This window comes from Alexandromys fortis, unplaced genomic scaffold, assembly GCF_014885135.2.
Source record: "Alexandromys fortis isolate MF-2015 unplaced genomic scaffold, M_Fortis_MF-2015_v1.1 scaffold_134, whole genome shotgun sequence".
Lineage (NCBI taxonomy): Eukaryota > Metazoa > Chordata > Mammalia > Rodentia > Cricetidae > Alexandromys > Alexandromys fortis.
The window spans coordinates 1,278,068-1,293,649 of NW_026068007.1; positions in this window are offsets into that span (position 1 = coordinate 1,278,068).

The window sequence follows — 15,582 nt, forward strand, 5'->3', positions numbered from 1 at the left end:
TTGCCACAGGTCTTCCATTTGTAAACAAATACCATAATAGTGGAGTAAGATGAGGTACGCCTACGCCTGTAAATGTGAAGGCAGTCAGACCATGCTCCCCCTTTTCCTCTTCATGGCTGATTCCAAGTCCTCTTCCAGACTGCTTCCTGTTGTCTGTGGGCAAAGGCATCTTTAGGGCTCCCTGAGAAAAACTGAGATAATAATCAAGTCATGGGAAAACCAGCAGTAACCTTTGTTGATATATATTATCTACCAAGTTTCAGGAGGTCTCCCTTGATCAAAACTGATCCATATCAATCTGTAACAAATCCAAAGCCTCTTGTTTTCTGTGGAAACAAAAGCAAACCCTCTTTTCCAAAGCATTTTTTACTTCGATTTGACATTTTTTTAACTTCCATTTTAAAGTTAAGGTATTCTTAAAATACATAGGCTGGTTTATTTCATCAGGGCCTCTTTCAATTCCATGTCTCCTTGTAGCTATTATTTGCTTATCAGCATTCAAAAACTTCAATATAGGGTTCAGACTCCCTGCATATTTCCCATTTCTACATTGCTTCTTTTATATAAATTTACCTGTCTTTAAATACTTTATTATTTTTAAACTACTCGTTTCTTCCTATGACCGTCTATACCCATGTTCTTTCTTTCTTAAGTCTACACACATTGTTCGGCATCTCTTCTGCTGTGCATCTTTTAGCCATTTTTGACTGAGTGAGGAAACTTTAAACTGCTAAGCTACAGCTGGGTTCTCCACATGGCTCTATTAGTCGGCTCTGCCTGCTTCTCGGTTCATGAGAGCCAAGTCTAAAGCTCCTGTCCTGTTCAGAGATGCCTTTGACTGAAATCTACATTCAAACCCCCAGCTCTCAAATGCCACTGCCCTGCACTGTGGAGGGTGTTAAATTTTTACCGAGTTTTTTTTTTTTTTTTTGCATCTATTTAAAGTGAAAAGGGCTGTTTAATGCTCTGCTCTGTAGCAGAACTTCTTAAAGCAGCAGTGTATTTTCTTTTTCAGCTTTCTCTGGCTCTAGATTGTTGTTTGAGCCCCCAAATGGGTGCCAAGTTGTGATTTCTTTTTGTTTGTTTGTTGTTGCTTGTTTTTTACTCTTTACTCTTTGTTCTTTGGAGGGTCTACCAACCTGCTACAAAACCAGCAGTGGAGTAAGAAGAAAAGGTATATAGACTAGAACAAGATAAAAAGATCAGAGGCAAAAGGTAAACGGGCATTTTAAGTTAAGAGAAGCTGGTTAGAAACAAGCCAAGCTAAGGCCAGGCATTCATAAGTAAGAATAAGACTCTTAGTTTTTGTTTGGGAGCTGGATAATGAGCCCTAAAAGAATAAAGAGTAAAGAATTTTTACAAATGTGCTGAGTAAGCTGTATTTATGTATTTAAGAGAATGTGTGTATGTCTGTGTTTAACAACAACTAAAGAAATATTAGCCATAAACTTGAGAGAGAGCAAAGGAGTACATAGGGACTGTTGGAAGGAGAAAAGAAAAGGGCAAAACCAATACAATTATATTTTAATTTTAAAAATTAACAAAAAGAGATGGCATGTGATCTTGGGAGGGAAACGTGATGAAGAAGATAGGGGATGAGTTGAAGGGAAGGAACTGGGTGGATTTGATGTAAACACATCATATGCATGAAATGCACTACGAAGTTCTCAAACAATAAAATAATCTGGCTAAAAACATTCTTTTTCTCTCCCTATCCACTCTTTTCTTCTAGCATCTTTTGTGTTTCTACCCTAGGTGTAGTTAAGTATTTTACTTTTCCAGTCATATGTAGAAGGCATTCTTTTGCAGCAGACTTCCTGGTCCTCTGGATAGTATAATCTTTCTATCCTCTCATCTACAATGTTCCTCCAAGCCTTATGGGTAGGAATTGTGTTTTAGATGTCTCTGTAAGGACTGGGCCCTGCACTGCACAGTCAGCTATCCTCTGCATTTAACCAGATTTGGCTCTCTGAAGTGGTCTCCCTCTGTTGAAAAAAAAAAAAAAGCCTCTTTGATGAGAGGTGATCGCACCTGTAGGTATAAGTATTTGGAATACAGTTAGGAATTATACTGATTTAGTAAAGTCCTTTAAGATCTATGATCTCACCACTCACATGTACTTGCCTAGGTTTATGATGCCAAACACTAGTTTTGTCATCTTCAGAGAAGTACATGGTTTTAATTGCAGTGATCCAAAGTTCAGAGAATCTGAGCCATACAGCTATTAAGCCATACAGCAAGACCATACAGCTATTAAGCAGATAGTTGCAAAGACTATCCTATCTAGTAGGTGAATATTTTCTAGAGTGTGTTAAGTAAGAAAAGAATTTCTCAAACACTAGAAATTTAAAAAAGTACCTAAGGGTTAAATAGTTATGAAGCTTGAAATATTTAACTTCAAATAATAGTCATTTATGGGAAGTGAGAAAAGTTGTGTGGTAATTTTTGAAAGACAATACTGATCACTTCTTCATATCTATCCTAGAGCAATAAGTATGATTATGAACATAATTAACATTATAAACAAGGATGCCAGATGTCCTCATGTTTAAAGAGGAAAAAAACCTATAAATAATCTAAATATTCATGAGGACTAAAGGGACAAAATAGACTACCGTCTATCTATATATAAAAATAAAATAAAACAAACAAAGGAAGTGTAAGCTTATTCTCCACATCTTTGTCACCCTCAGAGACATCTTCACTCTTTTTCTGCTACGTACTTTCCCATAAGAGATTGATGCTTGTTGACAGCTTTACCAGACGATCATCACCACAGGATACCCTTCCATAGCATCAGCCGATAGGAGACAACAGTTGAAAACAAACAGGAAGTCAGGCGATCCCTCAGCCATTCTTTCCCTCTTTTCTGCTTGGTGCTCTATCACTGAGACATCAGCTGCCTTTGGATATCCAGTTCTTATGTCTCAGATAATGCCATTTTCTTCTTCTTCCCCAACAAGTTAGAATTATTTAGCTTTCCTGGGACTGGTCTTCCAGTAGCTCATTCAACCCTGTGTATTCCTCTGTAGTAAAGTCTTCATCAAAGTCAGGTGAGCCATGTGAATGGCCTTCAATTTCATGTCCAAAGCCTGACTGGTCCTCTGTGTGTTTATATCTTCTATAGAACACTAAAATAAGTGATTGAGTGAAAAATGCAAATTACAACATAGTCATTATGGCATAAATCAATAAAAAAATTCCCCAAGTATTCAAAAGTGAATATATATATATATATATTGTTGGATGAATAGAAAAAGTTCTAAAAAGATATTTTTTCCAACATAGCAACAGGATTTGGAATGGCAAAACACCTCTCAGGAAATGGAATTTGGTTGGCATCCAAGGCATATTTTATTTTTTGAAAGTAAATACAACATGAACTACTTGTATAACATTTTAATTTTAATTTTTTGAACACTACCATTGTGGCTCATGCCTACAAGCCTAGCACCAGAGAGGCTGAGGCAGGAGGATAGCTATGAGTTCAAATCAGCTAGGCTCAGTGTAAGATCTGTATTTTTTTTTCTTAAAAAAAGTTTCAAAAGCCATGAAATTAAAAAATTTTTTCCAGTTATTTAACTCATGATATTAGTCAAGCTTCTCTGGGGAAACGGAACCAATAAAATAAATGCATATTAAAGGGGGATTTATCAGGCTTTATCACAGGATACCCTCTGGGTGTTTCAAAATATCTATCTTCCCACTAGAGAAACTGAGGACCAGTAGCTTCTCAGTCCGTGAGGCTAGATGTCTCTTCCATCCTGATTTGGTCCTGAAGTGCTGGAGGATTTCTGGAGAACCACTGGTCTTCAGTTCACATGAAAAGGATGAAGAAGATGGGTCCTGATGCCAGTGGAGGAAGCAGCAGCAGCAGTGGAAACAAGAGGGTAAACAAAAAGGGTCAGATGTGAAGCCATGTTGACAGAAACCAAAAACTTGTCCCTTGGCTATTCTTACAGCTGGTGAAGGTTGCCAGGACTTGCTGCCCCTATTCAGGGTGGGTCTTCCCACTTCGCTTGATGTAATCAAGAAAATACTTCACAATAATAAAATGGAGATTAATTAATATAATATCCAGGCATTAATATAATGGAGATAATTGTTGCTCTTTACAGGTGTGCCCAGAGATTTATTTCCTAAGTGGTTCTAGTTCTGATCGATATTAACCATAGCACTCATTGTTTGTCAGACATGCTTAGTCTTTTAGCCCTTTCCCCAGAAAAACTACTAGTATTAATATTGTCTAGGAAATGCTATAGTAGGACATCTTGCCTTAGAATTTTGTTTGCATTTTGCTTCTTGAAATCTTAACGCTCTTTAACACCATTAATATTTATTCCTTGACCTGTGGACATGTCTAAAGCAAGGAGTAGGAAGTAGGAAGATCCTTTGACTATGGGAAGCTTTAGGTCCTAGGCAGGGGGATCATGAACTATACAAGAGCAGAGGAAGAGTGTAAGCCTATGGATATGCATTCATTCCACTCTGCTTCTTGACTGTGGATGCAATGTGATCAGCTATTTTGAGTTCCTATTGCTGTTACCTCTAGTGATGGAGCATAATCTGGGAATATAAGCTAAAATAAACTCTAGCCTAAGTTGCTTTGTATTTGGTGTATTTTATCATAGTAGTAGAAATGAAAGAAAGACAGAAGCTGATACCAAGAAGTGGTGTCGTTGCTACGATCATTTTGACCACCTGGCTTTTAGGTCTTTGGAACTGTTTGTATGGGGAATGTGCAAGGGTATAAAACTCTGAGCTTGGAAGGCTGTTGAATTCTCTAAGCAGAAGCTTTACTGGATGCTCTAGTGAGTTACTTGAAGGATAAGAATGCTGATAAAAACACAGTGGAGGCCTGGCTCACGAGATTTCAGGGATAGACCAGGAGTCTATCAGAAACTAAGCCAATGGTCAGTCACATGATGTTTTGGCCAAGAAGATGGCTTCATTCTACTCATGTCCTTGAGAAACTGAGTAAAACTGAATTTAAAAATAATGAACAGATTTGTTTTACAGAGGAGATTTTAAAGTGGTGTGATACTCAGGCTGTGCCGAAGAAGCAGCTTTAACAGATAAAAAGACCAGCACGATTGTAGAACGACCTCCCACACTACACTGGGGAAGAAAGAAAGGCTCTTAGGGCAAAAGCTTCACCTTTGGTAGGCTTCAAATATGGAATCCAAATTAATTTAAAAGAAGAAAGCTTGAGAATGTTTCTCCAAGGTGAGTGCACAGAACCTGACACAGATGTAGTCCAAAGGGGCCAGGTTTATAATTCAAGCTGGCAACAGGATTTGGGAACGTTGTGGTTCTTATGTAGCAATGGTTTGGCAGGTATGAAAGATGCAAGGTTGAGAGAGTCATGGAGAGTGGCGAAGGCCAAGCGCTGAGTAGTGAGGTTGGAATTCCTGCAGAGAAGTTTTGAGAGGCCATTGCGTGAGACTGTAGAGGTGAGGCCTCAGCTGCAGTGGAGATGTCAGAAGATTGGAGATGCCAGCACAACACATCCACCAAGGAGAACTGCACACATTGATGTGTAGTCTGACTAAGGGAGAATCTGTGGGTGCTACACATAGTGGAGCTACCCGAGCTTGTTGGGGTCCAGTTGATTACAAGTCCTACATACTGGATATAGAGCTTCAGAATTTGATGTTTGCCTTGCTGGCACTTCTAGTTTGATAATTCCTTGCTATGCACTGACTATTCTAGTTTGAAATAGGAGTGAATGCATCAAAGACAGTTCGTTGTGTTAATGGAAATTAAGTGATGGGCAGTGTGGTGGTTTAAATGAGAACAGCCCTCATAGGCTCATGTGTTTGAATGCTTGATCCCCAGTTGATGGAACTTGTTGGGAAGGATTAAGAGGTCTGGCTTTGATGGAGGAGGCATATCACGGGGGGGGGGGGTGAGGGCTTTGACGTTTCAAAGGTCCACACCTCTCTCTCTCTCTCTCTCTCTCTCTCTCTCTCTCTCTCTCTCTCTCTCTCTCTCTCTCTCTCTCTTCCTGCCCCCCTCTGGCTCATGCTTGTGGGTTAATATGTCAGTTCTTACCTACTGCTCCAGAGGCATGCCTGCCTACCTTCTGCCAAGCTCCCTGACATGAAGGTCATATGTGGAGGCCTGAAAATATGAGCCTATTTCCACACTGACCAAAGGTCAGAAAGTTGGAACTTACCTTCAGTTCCTTCAAGGTTATTGTACTACTATCTCAGACAAAGGTCCCACCACGAGACACATCTCAAAAAGTTCTGCTCTCTCACGGTTATTGTCAACAGGTGTGGCTAATAGCCAGACGTTGTACTCCAGGAATAGAGAAGTAAATATGTTCCTACCTCAAACAAGAGTCTAAGGATCCAACTAAGGGTCCAGTTCCTTTACTGAGATAACACTGGATTCTACACAGGGAGTGGTTTGCCTACAGAACATTTTAGTCTAGTGTTAGCCCATGACCTTCAATTGGTATGTTCGTTTCCTTGTATCATGTTAGTGTAGTTTTTTGTTGTACTCCTACCTTTTGGGATCAGGGATATTTTAAGCAGTTAGAAATAAACACGGGTGAATTTCAGTACTCCCTGGAACTCTCTCCCAATACTATCCTATATGTTTCTCAGTTTTATTATTTTCTTTTGCATCGTCATATGCTTTACTAATATTTTCTAAATCCCCCCACCTCTACCTTGTCAAGAGGTATTTTTGTTGAGACTGGTATCCAACAGTCATGGACTCTCCTCCTCTGGAACCATGTGTACCAAATGAAACCCTTTCTTTATAGGTTGCCTTGGTCAATGTCTTTATCACGACGATGGAAAAGTAACTAAGAGAGGCAGTACCTATTTCTTTTCCCCAAAGAGACTATAGCCTACTAAGAAAGGGGATAATAAGTAGCAGCCAATTCCAGCATAGTATTAAAATATCATGATAAGCAGCGAGACCTAGTACTCAGGCCAAAAGAGGCACATAGTGACTCACATTGAATAAGTCATAGTATGCTATTCTAAAGTGGTTCCTACTTGGGTTTGGGAAAGTAAGCATGTGTGAGCTAATTGGATCTGAGAATGCTATTCTAGAGAGATGAGACATGTTGCTGGCAACCTGAAAATGAAAAAGTGGTGATGAAGGAGCTGCATGTAGCCCAGATGTTCTCAGTTTAGAATTCAAAATCTGCAGTGAATGCTAAGGAAGGATGGAGCAGAGAAACACAGGTCAGAAGTCACATTTCTTTCTATGTCATTTTGTTATTGACACAGGGTTTCTCTATGTAGCCCAGCCAGACATCAAATTAATGGCCATCCTCCTGCTTCAGAGTTTTGAGGATTGCAATAACAGGTGTAAGCTACCATGCCCCAATTCTAAAACCCTAGTTCTTATGCTAAAATTTATATTTTGTTTGGAAAAGCATAGAAAGCTATTGTATAGCACCACAAATAACTTAATCCAATGTTTTCAGAGAGATAATATTAACGTGTGGGGTGACCCTGGCGCAGCATGACTTTTGCAGCACACTCCTGGGGATATGAGCTAGAGCAATATGAGCATGGTGGTGAAAGTAAGTAGGAAGTGTCATGATCACAATTCTGTGGTCGATATGGCATCAAGATGGGTTGACTCAAATGTGGAGAGTGGAACACTGCAAGAAACCAGCAAGTACTTACTGTGCTCTTTGAACATGTCAGGAAGTGAAGACCCTGGTAAACAAACTATTATCAGTTTTGTAGAATTGAATCAGAGACTCAAACAAGAACAAAATACTTTGATAACTATTTCTATAGCTTTATATATGGTATCAGATTTGTTACATAAAAAATTCATATTAGCCGAGTGGTGGTGGCGCACGCCTTTAATCCCAGCACTTGGGAGGCAGAGGCAGGCAGATCTCTGTGAGTTCAAGGCCAGCCTGGGCTACAAGAGCTAGTTCCAGGACAGGAACCAAAAGCTGCGGAGAAACCCTGTCTCGAAAAATCAAAAAAAAAAAATTCATATTAACTATCAGTGATATTTTCATATCCTTTCAGTACCCATCAGTTGTCACTATGTTCTTTTTGGGTTCTAGGTTAACAAAATCTACTTACAGTTCTTGTAATTAAATTATAATGTTCCGAGTTTTTTTGAATCTGAATTAATTATTATGCAATTATATGTATATATATCTGTCAATATGAAAATTTTTGAATCTGAATTAATTATTATACAATTATATGTATATATATCTGTCAATATGAAAATTAACCTGAATAAAAACATCTATTGATTTTAATCATCTGAGACTTTTAATAACCTGTCAGCTTTGTAAAAACTTCAAGTTGACACAGTAACTTATGAAAAAAGATCTACAAGTAAGGTCATGTAACACAAATGAAGTTACATAAAAATTTAACACACTCTACAGATTATTGGTATTGGCTGAGATACAGAGAATGATTCATTTCAGTCTCTGTCATATAATTTAGTCAATAAATATGAATCATAGAAAGCACACACATGCAGCATAAAAAGATTAAATAAACTGATTTCATTTGTCAAGTGCATTACTTGACTGAATTCCATCTATTTACAAAAAGTAAATATGACTTGGATGAATTTTAGTATTATTAGGAGAAACATTGCACCAAAAGATCTGAATGTAATATTACACCCAAGGATGGGAGTCTGTAAGTCCATATGTCTTGCTGGTATTTATCTACCAAAAACCAAACAAATCTAAATAGATATAAATGCTTAAGATAAATATGTACTAAAAATCTAATGTCTATAACATAATTTGATAGATGGCAATGCTTCACAGATGGAGTACAGGGATGGTGGCAATGATGATGTGAGGGAGTGAGTGTGTGTGTGTGTGTGTGTTTGTGTGTGTGCAGATGCATACATCCATGTGGGACATATGGTAGCCAGAGGATGGCATCAAGTATCCTCTATCACTCCCCACCTATTCATTCTTTGAGACAGGGTTTCTCGCTGATCCTGTAGCTTGTTGACTTGGGACTAGGCTGTAACTAGAAAGACACAGCAATTGTTCTGTCTCTGCTCACCAACGAGTCACACACCCACCTTCCCTACCACCCTTGGTGCTGGACTTCGAGGCATGCACAGCCACACTCAGCTTGTTTAGACACTGGCCGTGATGGATCTGATCTCAAGTCTTCACACTTATGAAGGAAACACTCTTGCTCACCTAGTCATCTCCCCAGCCTACTTTTCTAACAGAGGTAAAAATTGTGCCCCAGAGACTAGGCAGTACCTGAGAAGACTGATTATCGTCAAGACTGTGGTGCGAGGCTTGCTGCTGGTGTTTCACAAGTAGCAACTAGGGAGTCTCCAAATTGTATTGTAATACCGGAATATCTTGCAACCAATTGTTTCACCTTAAATGTCAGAAATACTAAGTTTGAAAAATACTGATCACCAGGCAAAGCTTCTTTTGAACGTCTCTTCGTCTCAGGTGTGAAAAATGTTATGCTTTGTGTTATAACCAAATGTGCATATGGTCATGACACTCATAGGGTGCTAATATTAGTTTAAAACTTTGGTTCACAGAGATGAAAGTGTTGACCAAGGACACACAACTAGGAAACGGTGGGTTGAAGATTCCAACTTCTTTGTCTGATTCATTTCACTATCGATTTAAGAAATGTGCCCTTGGCTAGGAAATACCCATCATGTATTATAGACTGATAACATTTATGTTTTTTCCAATTAGATGTCCATGTGTTAGACAAGAGGCTGTTTCTCTCTCCCTCATCCAGCTGCAAGGAAAAGAGAATGATAATGATGATAGAGCCGAGGAAGCTGCTTCAACTTCTACTTCTTTGGCTCATTTTCAGCCACTGTATTTACAGAAACCACAGAGAAAGGGGGAGCTGAATTCAGGAAAACAACCCTTTTTAAAGATGATGATGATGATGATGATGATGATGATGATGATGATTACTTGGCAAACAGGGTCACCCTGCCTGATCCCTCCAGGGAGCCAGATCCCATCAGTTGTGCCAGGCTACCTCTCTCTGACTACACTACATACCCAGTTCAACATAGTTTCACTGATATCTGCCCTTATTTGCCATAGCTAAACTCATTGGGAAATTAATTGTTTGGGTTTTTTTTTCTTGACTATTTTTCTTCCCTATAGTAGAAAGATAGCTTCAGAAATGCGTATTTTTCCCTGTTTTGTGGATATAGGTAGTGAGACAGTTGACAAGTTTATAATTGTAAGAATGATGCAGCCAAGAATATTTCCTCTGTGGCTGTTAGTAGGTGAGAGAGTGGAAAATTCCTTAACAGCTCTATTTACAAAGGACGAAAGCTTTAAAGCAAATTAAAATTCAGATGCATTATGCACTATCATTTCCTAGGAATTTCCATATGAACTCCATATTTTATGCATTTATGTCTGAACACATTAAAAATATTCTACCGCCGGGCGGTGGTGGCGCACGCCTTTAATCCCAGCACTCGGGAGGCAGAGGCAGGCGGATCTCTGTGAGTTTAAGACCAGCCTGGTCTACAGAGCTAGTTCCAGGACAGGCTCCAAAGCCACAGAGAAACCCTGTCTCGAAAAACAAAAAAAAAAATATTCTACCTTGTAGTGAGGGTGGTGATATCATATAAATAGTACAGAATCTCTGTGGTGTGTGTAGACAGGATATTATTAACCTCATTTTTTAGAAGAAAAAAAGTAATTGTGAGAGTAAATGATTTGTGCAAGGTCCTACAGTCAATAAAAAGGCAGAGTGGGACTTAAGCCGAGTTCTTGTTGGGATAATAAAGGAAAGACACTGGGATCACAGTCACTGCTTATGTAGCTGACCTTTTCCTGCTGTGCCTGTGCAGGGTTTGCCAGTGTAGAACTCAGCAGCACAGGCCACATGTGGAACTTCCTTTCTACTATCCCCTCCACCCTCCCTGAAACAAAGTTCATCATTGTTTCACAGTTAACAACCAATGGAACCAAGGACCACCAGTGTCCAGTAGATTCAGCAACCCTGTATTACTGCATTTGTCTTAGGAAATCATTGTGTTATGACACCCAGGATGTAGCCACTCTTTCCTTAGCACTTAACACTTGTTATCGTCCAGAAGCTTTGGGCAATAGAAAGTGACTTTAATGCTTTCGTTCATTAGATGTTACTATATCTTCTAGTGATTTACTTGGAAGAATTTGTTTTTGTTTGTTTGTTTGTTTGTGTTGTTGTTGTTAAAGAAGGTTGTCATTTTAAGGAAAACTATCAAAGCAGAAACACTTCTTTTTTTTTTAACCAGTCCAGATACTTTGGGCCTTTAAGTCAATTCTGAAAAATAACTATGTTTACTATACTAAAAAAAATGTTTATAAAGTATATTGTGTATGGTGGTTTAAACAACAAATGTTCCCCCAGAGGATCATATACTTCAACACCTGGTCCCCAGCTGGTGGCGCTGTTTGAGGAGGTCATGGGACTTTAAGAGGCAGAGCCTTGCTGAAGGAAGTAAACCACTGTGCGAGGACTTTTAGGCTTCATAGCCTTGCCCTATTACCTGCTCAGTCTCCATGAGTATGGATGAAAAGTGATCAGCCAGTTTCCTGCTCCTGGACCCCAGGGGGCTATGCCTTTTCCACCATGAAGGATTCTTGATGCCTGCAACCATAAGTCAGAATAAATGCTCTCAAGTGGTTTTTGGTTATGGTGTTTTATTGCAGTAATGGAAATTTAACTATAGTTTATTTTACTTTCCATGTAATTTTGTACTAATTTTGGCATGTCAAGGAGTATATATTAATTTTAAGGAATGGAGCCCTCATTTATAACTTTGTGGCTATTGGAAATAAAGATTTGACTTATGAAAGTGTGTTGGTAGGCTTCTTAAGACTGTGGCAAAAATAGCTGAGAAAAATTAGAAAGGGAAAGGGCATATTTTGACTCACAACTCCAGATGTTCTGGCACTAGACTCAAGGCCTTGTTGTTTTGGGTTTACACAATAAAACACAGCCCAAGGGCATGGTAGAAGTTGCCTTCTCACCAGCACAGTCACCAGGAAGCAAACAGAAAGGAGTTGGGATTCCAAAATCCCTTTCAAGGGCATGTCTCCAATGACCTAACTTCCTCTCAGTAGACCTTACCTTCTGAGGCTTCTACCACCTCCCATAGCAGCAACTGAGGATCAAGCCTTTAACACACAGGCCTTAGGCAAATATTTAAGATGCAAACCATAGCAACAAGCTTGCTTTTTTTAGCCATTCCAGAATCAATTAGAATATAAATAGGAAATTATCTGCCCAAGTGATTCCCAGCATTTGTCTCTGAATTATTTTCAGTAGAGTTACCTTGGATAATTGGATGGTTGATTTATTTTTATTTCATCACTATCAATCAATAAATAGCAAGGTGCTAGAATACCCTAGCTTCACTCTGCCCTGTGAGACATAGACCTCTGCTGTGAAAGAATCTATGAGGTGTGAAAATAGAGCTTTGTACCCTGTGTGCAAACAGTTATAGAATCATGATGTGACCCCACATATGAGTCCTGGTACACTCAGAGAACACAGCTGTTCTTCACATGTTCAGCTAGCAGTGAGACACTTCTGCCAGTCTTCAGAAATAGCTATTGATTGGTGCCTCAGGTCACCATCATGCTAAATGTTACTGTACCAAGGTGACTATGTTTTATACTTTACTTTTTAATAATACATATGTTTGGGTAATGTTTTCATATAAGTTTACATTGTATAATGTTTTATTCAGGTTAACTATCTAGTTATTTAAACATTTATTATTGCTTTATAGTAAGAACATTAAAACCCCTTGAATTCATGTCCAACGCAGCATTTTATACACAAATTACAAAAACTAAGTGATGACAAGCAGAAGAAACACAGCTCAAATTTCAGTTTTCAGGTTGAGCTTGCAACAGGAAAGATGGGGGGAGCATAAACTTTGAAATAAATGTGACTTACAGATCACCAAAAATAAATAAGTAAAATAAAATAAAACCAAAAGTTAAAAATTTAAACCTATGTAGGCTTATCTGATTAAAGACTTTTGTGGGAAGACCTTGTGTGTGTTGCTTTTATTGGTTAATGAATAAAGAAACTGCTTTGGCCTGCACAGGGTAGAATAGAGGTAGGCAGGGAAAACTAAACTGAATGCAGAGTTTGGAGACACCATGTAGCCCTGCCAGAGGGGAAAGATGTGAGCTGCAAGTTGGAACCTTGCTGGTAGGTCACTAGCCTTGTGGTAAAATATAAACTAATAGAAATGGGTTAATTTAAGATATAAGAGTAAGCCAGAAATATGCCTAAGTGATTGGCCAAGTAATGATTTAAATAATATAATTTCTATGTGATTTTTTTGGGAGTCTGGATGGCCAGGAAACAAACAAGCAGCCTCTTACTACACTTATCCTGAGGAAAAATTGTGAAATTTTGAAAATAAAGATTTAGTCCATATACCTCTTGACCCAAATTAGAAGTTTAGCTGACCCTTGATACCATTGTGATTATTTGATAGACCTAATACCAGTCTTTTTGATAGAGCTGATGACCCCTGCAGGCACCAATTTTGTTAGAGCATTTTCCTCATTAGTCTCTCTGTTAGTACTATCCACAGTTTCACAGTGGACTTGAGTATTATAATTCACCCTGTAATAGTGGCATTGACCCTAAAACTTTCATTGTACCTGGAGAACGAAAAGCAGTTCTAAGTTGGTAGTAAGAAAAATGGCAACAAGTAGTCCTCTTTGTCAATTGTCAACCATGTTGGGCAGCTTCCTACGACACCCCTAGAGAATAAGAAACGGAGAGAATGTGGAATAAATTTTTCTAACATTCTTTTTGTCGAGAAGGAAGGAGAATTTGGTCTAGTGTTATTCTTGCTGAAATACATAACTCCAAGTCACCAAAGAATTACATGTCTCGTGCCTCCATTTTGCCCATATTAACCTATGAAGAGTAATGGATAAGTTTAACAGTAGTAAGCCACATGGTTCTGTAATAAGGCTAATGCAGGGGAGTCAAGAAATGTTCTCAACCTGTGGCTGGTAACCCCTTTGGGAGTCGAATGATCCTTTCACAGGGGTCACATATCAGATATCCTGCATATTAGATATTTACATTACTATTCATAGCAATAGTATAATTACAGTTATGAAGTAGCAATGAAACAATTTTATAGTTGGGGGTCACCACAATATGAGGAACTGTATTAAAGTGTCGCAGCATGAGGAAGTTTGAGAACTACTGGTCTAGATTCTTGTTCATAGAGCTGAATTATGGGAAATCAATTTCAGATGGTTCTCCGGTGCAGTGAAAAGTGAACTATAGTCCATATTACTGGGAAATTCATAGAAAAATCAACATGAAAGATCTTTGCAGAATCAAAAGCTGTGCATATGTACTGGAAACTATTCTATTCCTGGCCCTAAAGGGAGATAAAATTGTGTATACTTACATAACTTCCTTTTAAAGAGTTTTACTTTCAAATATTGAGCTTGCCTCTGAGAACAACTTAAATCATTCATTTGCAAAAGAAAAGATGCCCAGAGGTAGGACTACCAAGAGAATGCAAACAGCTTAGTGTCCTCAAGCCATGGACTTATTCTTTTTTAAAGGTATTGTACCTATGCAGTTCATTAAAAAATGTAAGGTAAAATTGTAGTTTTTGGCCTGGTGGTGGTGGTGCATGCTTTTATTCCCAGCACTTGGGAGGTAGAGACAGAGCGATATCTGTGAGTTGAAGGCCAGCTTGGCCTATAGTGTGAGTTCCAGGACAGGCTCCAAAGCTACAGAGAAACCCTGTCTCAAAAAATTTTCTTGTTTTTGAAAACTAATATTATAAATTAGGATAATCAAGAAATATAGGTTAGTAGTTATCTACAGCAATCAAATTTGTAGATATGTTAGGTATGTTTTGAAGATCATACAGAGATATATTTTAGATAGATGGTATTAAAACACTTCAAAGACCTATAGAATATGACATTTAAAATGTTTCCTTAGCACTGGGTTTTTCATGATAGTGAGACACATTTGCGTCTGGCAGCACCAATTTACTTCACAGAAGATGATTGGCATCAAAGAAACTCCTCACGGACTTTGGTTTTATTGCGGCAAAGCAAGCCATTTTGGCAAGAAACTGCACTTGACTGGTCTGCCTGGCAATCTGTACAAACTGGACAGACATGGCACACAGGAAAAAAGACTCCTGAACTTTGCCAAAACAAGGCAGGAGTCTTTTAAGATTCCTGCTTCACAGAAGAGTGCCAGACACTCTGCAGGAAACAAGAGGAAAGTGACTGACAAACTTTGCCAATATAAGGTAGAAAGTCTTTCAAAGTTTTAGCTTCATTGAGAAGTCTACTAGATAATCTAGGCCTGTAGGTTGAAGAAGAATGTCCCAATATCTCAGATGAACTTTGGGTGACTTTCCAGGCAGCAACATGTCTCTTCTGTTAGGTAGCGCATCCTTTTGTGGGATCTTTGATGGGGTTAAAGACTAAATTTGAGTTAATTTTTTCCTTAGTTATGATAGAAAGTAAATTAGTAAAACTTTGGAATAATTACAATAAGATAGATAATGAAATAGTCTCTGAATTTGCTAAATACAAAG